This window comes from Scylla paramamosain, chromosome 15, assembly GCF_035594125.1.
Source record: "Scylla paramamosain isolate STU-SP2022 chromosome 15, ASM3559412v1, whole genome shotgun sequence".
Lineage (NCBI taxonomy): Eukaryota > Metazoa > Arthropoda > Malacostraca > Decapoda > Portunidae > Scylla > Scylla paramamosain.
The window spans coordinates 21,823,791-21,833,511 of record NC_087165.1 but is presented as its reverse complement, the minus strand read 5'-3'; the positions used below and the strand labels follow the sequence as shown (position 1 = coordinate 21,833,511).

General features: G+C 38.0%; 1 long non-coding RNA gene across 1 annotated transcript; it reads right to left on the bottom strand.

Moving 5' to 3' along the window:
• Positions 1 to 8,364: 8,364 nt before the first annotated feature.
• On the bottom strand, positions 8,365 to 9,497 carry LOC135107221 (uncharacterized). The gene is made up of 2 exons (XR_010271664.1): positions 9,362 to 9,497; positions 8,365 to 8,623 (listed from the first exon to the last, which is right to left on the bottom strand). It is a non-coding gene; the product is annotated as an uncharacterized LOC135107221 (long non-coding RNA).
• Between the last annotated feature and the right edge of the window lie 224 nt (positions 9,498 to 9,721).

Below are 9,721 nucleotides of genomic sequence, written 5' to 3'. Positions count from 1 at the left end.
TAATTCATGCAATAAATTTTCATTTCAGAATTATGAGAACTCGAAATATTAATTGTGTGCCGTGTGTTCATACTCATAGCTAGTTTGCAGAACAGTGCATATCGTGGTCTCAGATCTTTGTTGGAGTAATTTGCTTGACATTTTAGTGTTATGAGATTCCTAATGTCATTATCTTCATAGTTCATATTTTACTTTATAAAACTGAATATCATTCTTTCATTCTTTTACGTTACTTTACGTTTCTGTATTATGAGTATTTGAAGTACCATGTATGTAATTAGTTTATGGAACTGCGGGTATCTTGGTTTTATTTGTTTACTTGATTAAGTGTCTACATTTTGGTACTATGAAAATTCGAAGTATTATTATTATTATTATTATTATTTTATTTATTTATTTATTTTTTATTTTTTTATATGTAGGAGGGGCACCGGCCAAGGGCAACAAATTTGTAATTAAAAAAAAAATGCCCACTGAAATGCCGGTCCCTGAACAAAGTCAAACGTGGTCGTCAAAAATAAAGGATAATTGTCTTGAAACCCCTCTTGATAGAGTTCAAGTCATAGGAAGGAGAAAATACAGAAGCAGGCAGGGAGTTCCAGTTTTTACCAAAGAAAGAGATGAATGATCGAGAATACTGGTTAACGCTTGCATTAGAGAGGTCGACAGAATAGGGATGAGAAAAAGAAAAAAGTCTTGTGCAGCGAGGCCGCGGGAGGAGGGGAAACATGCAGTTAGCAAAATCAGAAGAGCAGTTAGCATGAACATAGCGGTAGAAGATAGCAAGAGATGCAACATTGCGGCGATGAGAAAGAGGCTGAAGACAGTCAGTTAGTGGAGAGGAGTTGATAAAACCAAAAGCTTTTGACTCCACCCTGTCTAAAAGAGCGGTATGAGTGAATTTCTCCCTCCATTGCATGTGAAGCATACTCCATACATGGACGGATAAGGCCCTTGTACAGAGTTAGCAACAGAGGGGGTAAGAAAAACTGACGTAGACAGCACAGAACACCTAACCTCATAGAAGCTAGAGATGAGATGTGAAGTTTTCAGTTTAGATTATAAGATAATTATAAGATAATTATAAGATATAAGTCATTGGCTTCCTATATTTATTGAATGTTCGTTTCAGTGTCATGAGTATTTCCAAATTTTATACGCTATGTTTCCAAATTCATTATTTAGTTTATTTAAACTGTGCAAGTCTATTTTTTTTTTTTTTTTTTTTTTTTGCTCCTTTTGAAACAAATATTTATTAATATGTCTCGTGCTAGTATTATTTACTTCATTTGTTTTTATCTAAGCAAAGATCTCTGTTTTCCTAAACAGTGCTAGGATATAAATTTCAAAAAATATATAATTATATATAAACACAATAAAGTAGTGGGTTGTGTTTGCCTGTTAATTAAAAGCAGAAATGGGGCGTCATTTAAAATACAATTTGGGAATCACCGCTCTAGAACATGCAGGCCACATGATAATACTGATCTCGTTAGAAAGTTTTCCATGGTTACTTGGACTCGATGGTAACGAGCAGTATGACAGTAGTTCATATCTGCAAAAATCAGGTAAAAAGACAAAAATGTTGCTGTGCTTTGTCTTCGTGTTTGAGGGACTAGGAAACCAATTATAGACCTGGAAGGGGGAATTATTTTGTAACAAAATTCTCTCACGTAGCCATGTTGCATTACTTGAGCACCTAAATGACGAATCAGGAATAGATTCGTGAGGCTGACTTAACAAGACATACTTATTTAGATGGTTCATGTCCGTGAACACAAACTACGCACATCTATGAGCATGTAGCATCCCTCAGGATATTGCTCTCCGGTTCGTGCCAGATTTGCCTCTGAGTCGTCTAAGCGAGAGCACCAGACTGGTGCTTACAAGGCTCATATTCGTAACTGGAGCAAATTGATCTATCTGGTGACAGGGAAGGACTGCAATTAGCGGTTTAGTGGAGTAGCGTCCCCTGCGTCATGTATCCTGTATTGTAGCACTGATCAACAAAAACACCATAAAACAAGAAAACTGTCATGAGTTTCATATGAAACCAAATGGAAAGTATGCATGGGGTTTCTGTAGGCAACATATTCTCTTATATTCTATTTAGGCAAAATAAGATATGCATTATCTCACTTAAACCAAATTTTCATAAGGCTTTATCTCCTACTATTTTCCCCAACTTAGATAAGTATTAACATGATGTCGAACTGATTGATTTAATCTGGACTCAAGATCACCAAATAAGGTGATCATGCATGAGCACAGGTTAATGAATTGTCTAGATAATGTTGGGGGACTTATAAGTTGACTCTAAGAATCCTAGTTAACTTAAAACCCATTATAAATGAACTACAAGTATGTAAAATACAGTAAAACAATTCATGTACATCATCCATTACAACACAATTACCATATTCTAAATAGCTTCCACTCGCAGAATAGAGATTATATTAAAATAAATTCTATACGTAGAACTTACAACAAAAGGATAGTTTGGCAGCCTGGGGGTGGCAAAGACAAGATAGACAGAAACTACGTCGACAGGGGGATGGAAAAACCCCGCAACAGAGAACCACGGCTAACAAGCATCAGGCAAAAATGACTAAAGAAAGTTTGAAAGACTTTCGTTTCGTAGTTAACGATGATTGTTAGTGACGACGGTAACGATAATGTATCATCGTTACCAAAGTCACCGCCAAAGACACCAAAGACACCGCTCACATAAGGTATGCGACAGTTCATGCACACAGACACAGACGCATCAGGACGATCAAGTGTTTCCATCACGCCCACCAAGTTAGACCCTTCGTTCGTTAACAGAAATTAGTGTCGATTCGTAAAACCATTAGCCGTTGAATTGTTGAAGTTAATTGATTTATTAATGAGAATATTTTGCCACGTACGTATGTCACGTCGTCCTGGCACCGATGAGAACACTTCCAGGAATTCAGATAACGGGTAGTCTTCAGATAAGGGCAAAGATAAATATTGTTTTAGCTCATTGAACTTTTATACAATACAGCATGTTCGTAGAATCCCATATCCAGTAGTCTTTTGTCACTTTTATTTTTCTTAAACACACACATGCGACACACTTGCCATATTTTTTTTTCCGAAACACACACACACACACACACACACACACACACACACACACACACACACACACACACACACACACACACACACACACACACGCATACACACACACACACACACGCACGCGCACGCACGCAATTTTCTTTCTAATCTGATCAAATATTGACTATTATTATGAAAGGGTGTGATCTTTTTGATGCTCTTCCAAATAAAGTGATTTTGCGAAACAGTTGTTGCATATACGTGTGTGTGTGTGTGTTTATATATATATATATATATATATATATATATATATATATATATATATATATATATATATATATATATATATATATATATATATATATATATATATATATATATATATATATATATATATATGTGTGTGTGTGTGTGTGTGTGTGTGTGTGTCTGTGAATGTGTGTGTGTGTGTGTGTGTGTGTGTGTGTGTGTGTGTGTGTGTGTGTGTGTGTGTGTGTGTGTGTGTGTGTGAATAATTTGCAGTTGAGTCTTCCTTTCCTTCACAAAAACCTCCATTGCGATACCTCTCTCTCTCTCTCTCTCTCTCTCTCTCTCTCTCTCTCTCTCTCTCTCTCTCTCTCTCTCTCAAGGTAAAAGGAATAAAAAGATGGACATAAGCATGATGCTGTAGCAATTTCAAGCCATAGATTCATAGTCTTGATGATTTCTGTTATCTAATTCGTGAATACAACACATTACAGTAAAATTTACGTTTTTATTTTAATTACTGAAACCTTCGTCACTGAAAATGTTATCAGTTCTAATATGATCATGAATAATAATCGTCTCTAATGTGTGCGTTATTGTTGTCATCACTGTTTTCTCTCTTTGTTATTAAACTAAAAAAATGGGCATATCGCCTCAATTCTGGCTCACGTCATACCCGGCCATGGCGCTGATCAGTCAACTGGGTTATCTTAATCACTAACAAGATAACGACAGGTGGAAATACGATACGTCGCCGATTCCTGTCATCATGTGTTCAGAATTTGAGGATATGTTGCAGAGAATGATCCTCTTAGATACTCGTATATGGTGTACTGCTAAGAAATCACTAAACACACACACACACACACACACACACACACACACACACACACACACACACACACACTACAGCGACCGTAAAGTGTTTGAGTTGCCATCTGTTTAGCTTGATATAATGTCCCCTATTTTTCAGGATGCATTGCTATTTTTGTCATGATTATATGGTAACGAGATATTTTTTTTTTTTTTTTGGTGGCGTTATATTCATGTTGGCTTTCATTTGTGTATACTGTAAAGGTTATCTCTGTGTGAGGAGGCAGGCTCTAATAACATTCACTGCGCTCACCCAGGCACTATACACAGAACCCTGGGCGTGTTGGATTATTCTGAAACACCTCTGGCGGCACCTCCACTTCTTTCAAAAGGCTGTATATATAATAGTTGAAGCTACACGGGTTTTTAAGGGTGAATTTTTTACGGTTCTAGTGACAAATTAACAGAATTTCTATATCATTCTCGAAAACCCACCTAATCATCTCTGTCGCCTTTGAAAGTAGTCGTAGTGAGAAACCAAAGTGTCTCTGATCAGGTGAGGGCCTTGGGCGGCTGTTATCACCGTGCGGATTGTTTTTGCCTTTACCGTGCCATCACCATGGTTAACTTTGCCAATACTGTAAGCTGGTTCAGCGTTCTTTTGTAATAAAAGAAAATAATGGTTATGTTGTTGTTGTTGATGATGATGACGATGATATAATAATAATAATAATAATAATAATAATAATAATAATAATAATAATAATAATAATAATAATAATAATCATAATCATCATCATCTGTATCATCATCTGCATTATCATCATCATCATCATCAGCATTATTATTATTATTATTATTATTATTATTATTATTATTATTATTATTATTATTATTATTACTATTATCATTATTACAGTATTATTGTTATTGTTATTATTATTATTATTTTTGTAGTAGTGGTAGTAGTAGTAGTAGTAATAGTAGTAGTAGTAGTAGTAGTAGTAGTAGTAGTAGTAGTAGTAATGATGATGATGACCATCATCACTATCATCATTGTCATCATCATTATCGTCATCGTCATCATCATCGTCATCATCACCATCATCATTATCGTCATCGTCATCTTCATCATCATCATCATCATCATTTACTCCAGTTTCACAGTTTCACATTCGTATGTTTTCAGTCATTCTGAACAAGCCTCTCGTCATGCATAACAAAATATAATAGAGCACAAAGCAGCTGTACATTTTTAGACGACTTGTCCTCGTTCTTATCACCTTATCTGGTGCAACAGTTGTGTAAACAGGCAAGCAATCCTTCGTTCTGGCCAGAAGCAGGTTAACAGGGTGCTGCCCCAAGCTCATTTAACACTATTGCTTCCACCTTCACTGCCTACCTGTCTACCAGCCCTCCTGTTCCTGCACACACGCCCTTCTCTTCACACTCAGCCGCTTACATATTGTCACACCATCTGCCCACCCATCATTAATCATTTCCATCATCGTCAAAATACCTCACTACCATCACCGCCATCCACTGAAACTACCATTCAGGCGGCATTACTGAAGATCATTACTTTTATCAATGAATCCAACTGCAAGAAGCTGCGGTGTGAAGGCGTCACTCTCTCCAGCATTAACCTCAGCATCACCACTAACACAGTTATAACCTCAGTGAAAGCTAACAACAATAAAATAAGAGTGACCATTGCAAGAAGCAACAACAACAAGAACAAAACAACAACAACATTAATAACAACAACAATAACAACAACAACAACAAGGCTTACCTACTTTTAGCATTTACCCCCCTTACACACGTCTTCACCCCCGTCCCCTTCTTCCAACCCATCGCTAGAAACAGCACCCTGAACGCCCCACCACCACCACCACCAGAGTGCCGTAACACAAAGGTGCAGGTTTGGGCGAGAGGGAAAAAGTAGAAGTAAGCCAACCAGTGTGTCAAGGTCTGTGTTTTCACCACCGGGTCGCAAGCAAGTAAGCAGGCGGCGCCGGGTAGACTTGCTCTTGTCCAAGTTCAAGCCTTTATGTGTTCTCGTTTCTCTATTTTATTGTTCGTAATATTTTTTTCATACGTTCTTGCATCACTAATTGTCTGACGGTGCGCAGCCCCATGTGGCAATGAATAAGGGTCTGCAATTACCCGGTTTTGACTTCACTCTCGTTTACTTTCCCTTTCAGAGTTCCTCCTTGGCACAGCTCCAGCCGCTGTCAGTATACATACTAGCCTCAGGAAGGTAAAATAATGAGATGTAATGGTTGAGTGTGATGCGTTTGATGTTGTTTGAGGTCATCATGAACGATTATATCTTTGGATTCAACGGACTGACTTTGCAGTATCGACCATCAAGATTTCCTTCTTGACACCCGTAATGTTGTACAAAATACAGTATGTTTGCTGACTTGTTAATGTGATTACACGCATACACACACAACTAGATGCATGTAAATACAACTTAGTAAACACACACACACACACACACACACACACTTACACACACACACACACACACTTACACACACACACACACACATACACACGCACTATATGGTTATTCTTTCTAGAGTCGACACGCTTTTATTTTACTTTTTTTCCTAGTATGAGTAAATTGATCGTTGTTAAAAGTGGTGTGTGGCAGCCATGTCATGCAGGGGTCTGACGGAGGTGCGGCAGCGAGGCGTGCTGATACCCGCACCGGGGAGAGAGAAACCTCCGCCCTGGTGCCAAGGCCGCCCACCCCTTGACTCAACTGGTCGATTCGAACCCACTTCAGCCTAGCCCGGGTCACCACCAGGTCCACTTAATACAAGTAAACTCAATCCGCGCTCATGGTTTAATAGAAACTGTGCCACTGGCATGATTCTTAAGTTACCGAGCTTGAATGTCGTTCCAGGCTTACCAACAAAAACTCGGTAAATAAAAGCATGGCAGAAGTGGGGAGGATTACCTCACTATACGGCTAAATGAAACCCCTTCTGACAAAGAGAGAGAGAGAGAGAGAGAGAGAGAGAGAGAGAGAGAGAGAGAGAGAGAGAGAGAGAGACCTCCATAACATTGCTTATTATCAAGTATATTACATGAGTGACATAATCAGTTGCCCGTATTAGAAAGCTTTTCCATTATCTTGATGACATAGGCGGACCGCGTCGCGATAATTACATCCTCAAAACATCTGAACAAGTCAACATGAAGTTCATCACGTCCTTAAAATTCAACCACTATACTTATACAGCAGTGCATCAGTTATTATAACTTATTACACAGCAGTGCACCGGTTATTATCACTTATTATACAGCAGTGCACCGGTTATTATCACTACGTCGTGAATGTGTAAGTGCTGTCACATAACCTTTTACTTCGAAACGTAATCTCTCTCTCTCTCTCTCTCTCTCTCTCTCTCTCTCTCTCTCTCTCTCTCTCTCTCTCTCAGAAAAAAATTGTAAATCACACTTGTTTGCTTTCAATGTGTACAGAAAATAACGAAAAATAAAAAAAAACGCATAATAAAGACATGCTCCGATAGAAGACGATACAGTTTCGCTATGGGCCTTCATCAGTGATTTAAAGAGTGGCGGTGTAGATACAACTTTCTTAAAAAAAAGTAGAATCACCTAATACGATTAAGGAAAATATGTTCCATACACAAAATGCTTGGATAAACCTGTTAATTCACTTTTAAAGGCCTGAACAGCAGTGATGACGTTTAAGGCAACCCTCCACCTAAATCTTCTGCACTAACTTAGGGCTGAGAGCTATAATATACTTAAGTCGTGTTGCCGCGGCGGGCGGTATGGGGGCCAAGGTGCGGCACAGCAAGTAAAAGCTGTCGAGCCACTCCCACAGGCGGATTCAGCCGGAACGATGGTGGTTCACCGGCTGTTATCCTCCCACATGATGCTCTCGTCCTCCTCTCCTGACGAGAATGCTATCCCGTATTGAATATTAAGAGCACACACACAACTGTTGTCATTTATTTATACCGCAGCTCAGCCAGTGATCATAAAAGAACCTTTGAATTTTACTTTCGAAGTGTTATTAGAAATGTGGCAGCCGAGATTCGACATTTCATTTACGAACACGTCAAAATAGAATGTCTAGGTAAAAGAGAATCAGGAAACGAAGATAATAAGCTTTCACGCCGTTCCTTCAACACAATGTTATAGTTCGAAGTGTGAATCCATTTAGTCAGCTTTCACCAGAACTAATTTATTTATAAGTATACAGTCATGTGGAAAAATACACATATATAGGTCAGAACAGGTGGGTCTTGGTCACTGAGGTCAGGGGGTGTGGGGGGGGAGCCTGGAGGAAGTGGGAAGGTTGACCACTAAGGTGAAAGTTTCCTCTACCTCTCCCCCCCGCCTCCAACAACCGGTTTGGAGCGAGGTCAAGGGTCAGCTAAGGGTCAATGGGCAGGCGGCCGACGTGGAAATGTGCCAAGCTGCAACACTGTGGAAAGGGATATTCGTTCGTAGGGTGTGGGGATGAAAGAGAGGCACTAAATAAACGTGAAAGTGAAAAGCAAGAAAACCAGATCCACATTCATAGAAAGGGCCAGTGAAATTAACGCCTACCCACGAGATGAAGTCACTGTGAAGAGGAATGCAAAGATATTAATACAATGAGAGAGAGAGAGAGAGAGAGAGAGAGAGAGAGAGAGAGAGAGAGAGAGAGAGAGAGAGAGAGAGAGAGAGAGAGAGAATATTCATGGTAACAATTTTTTGCCTCATGAAACTTCGGAAGATTATGGAAAGTGAATCTGCACAAACTTTTCTTTTTCTTTATTTGTTGGATATATCTCTTTCCATCCCTCGTCCCCAACATCTGCTAGCCGCCGTCGACTAGATCAGTAATAGTAATGATAATAATAATAATAATAATAATAATAATAATAATAATAATAATAATAATAATAATAATAACAATAATGAGAATAATAATTCCATTTTACCTGAAGCCAGAGGCAACTTTATCTAATTACATTGGATACGTAAATATATGGAAAGAAAAAATCTATATTTAAGATGACTCCAACTAAAAGACGAATGTAAACTCAACTTTTTATATACTTATTCATTTAGAAGAGAGAGAGAGAGAGAGAGAGAGAGAGAGAGAGAGAGAGAGAGAGAGAGAGAGAGAGAGAGAGAGAGAGAGAGAGTCCCACACACACACGTATGCACTACTTACCGTAAATGTGTTCAGTAATACTCAGTAACATTAATTTTTCAAAAGGGGGTCCTGCTGGCATACATTAAGGCGTACATTAGGCTGTCACCCACAGCACATGATGGAGCATTACTGTACACTCCCTCGTGGCTTCTACAGCAGTGCTTTGTGAAGTATACTAGTATATCCTATATAATCATTATACGTATCGTGAAAAAAAATTATATATATATATATATATATATATATATATATATATATATATATATATATATATATATATATATATATATATATATATATATATATATATATATATATATATATATATATATTTTTTTTTTTTTTATTTCTTTTTATTTCTTTTTATTTATTTATTTA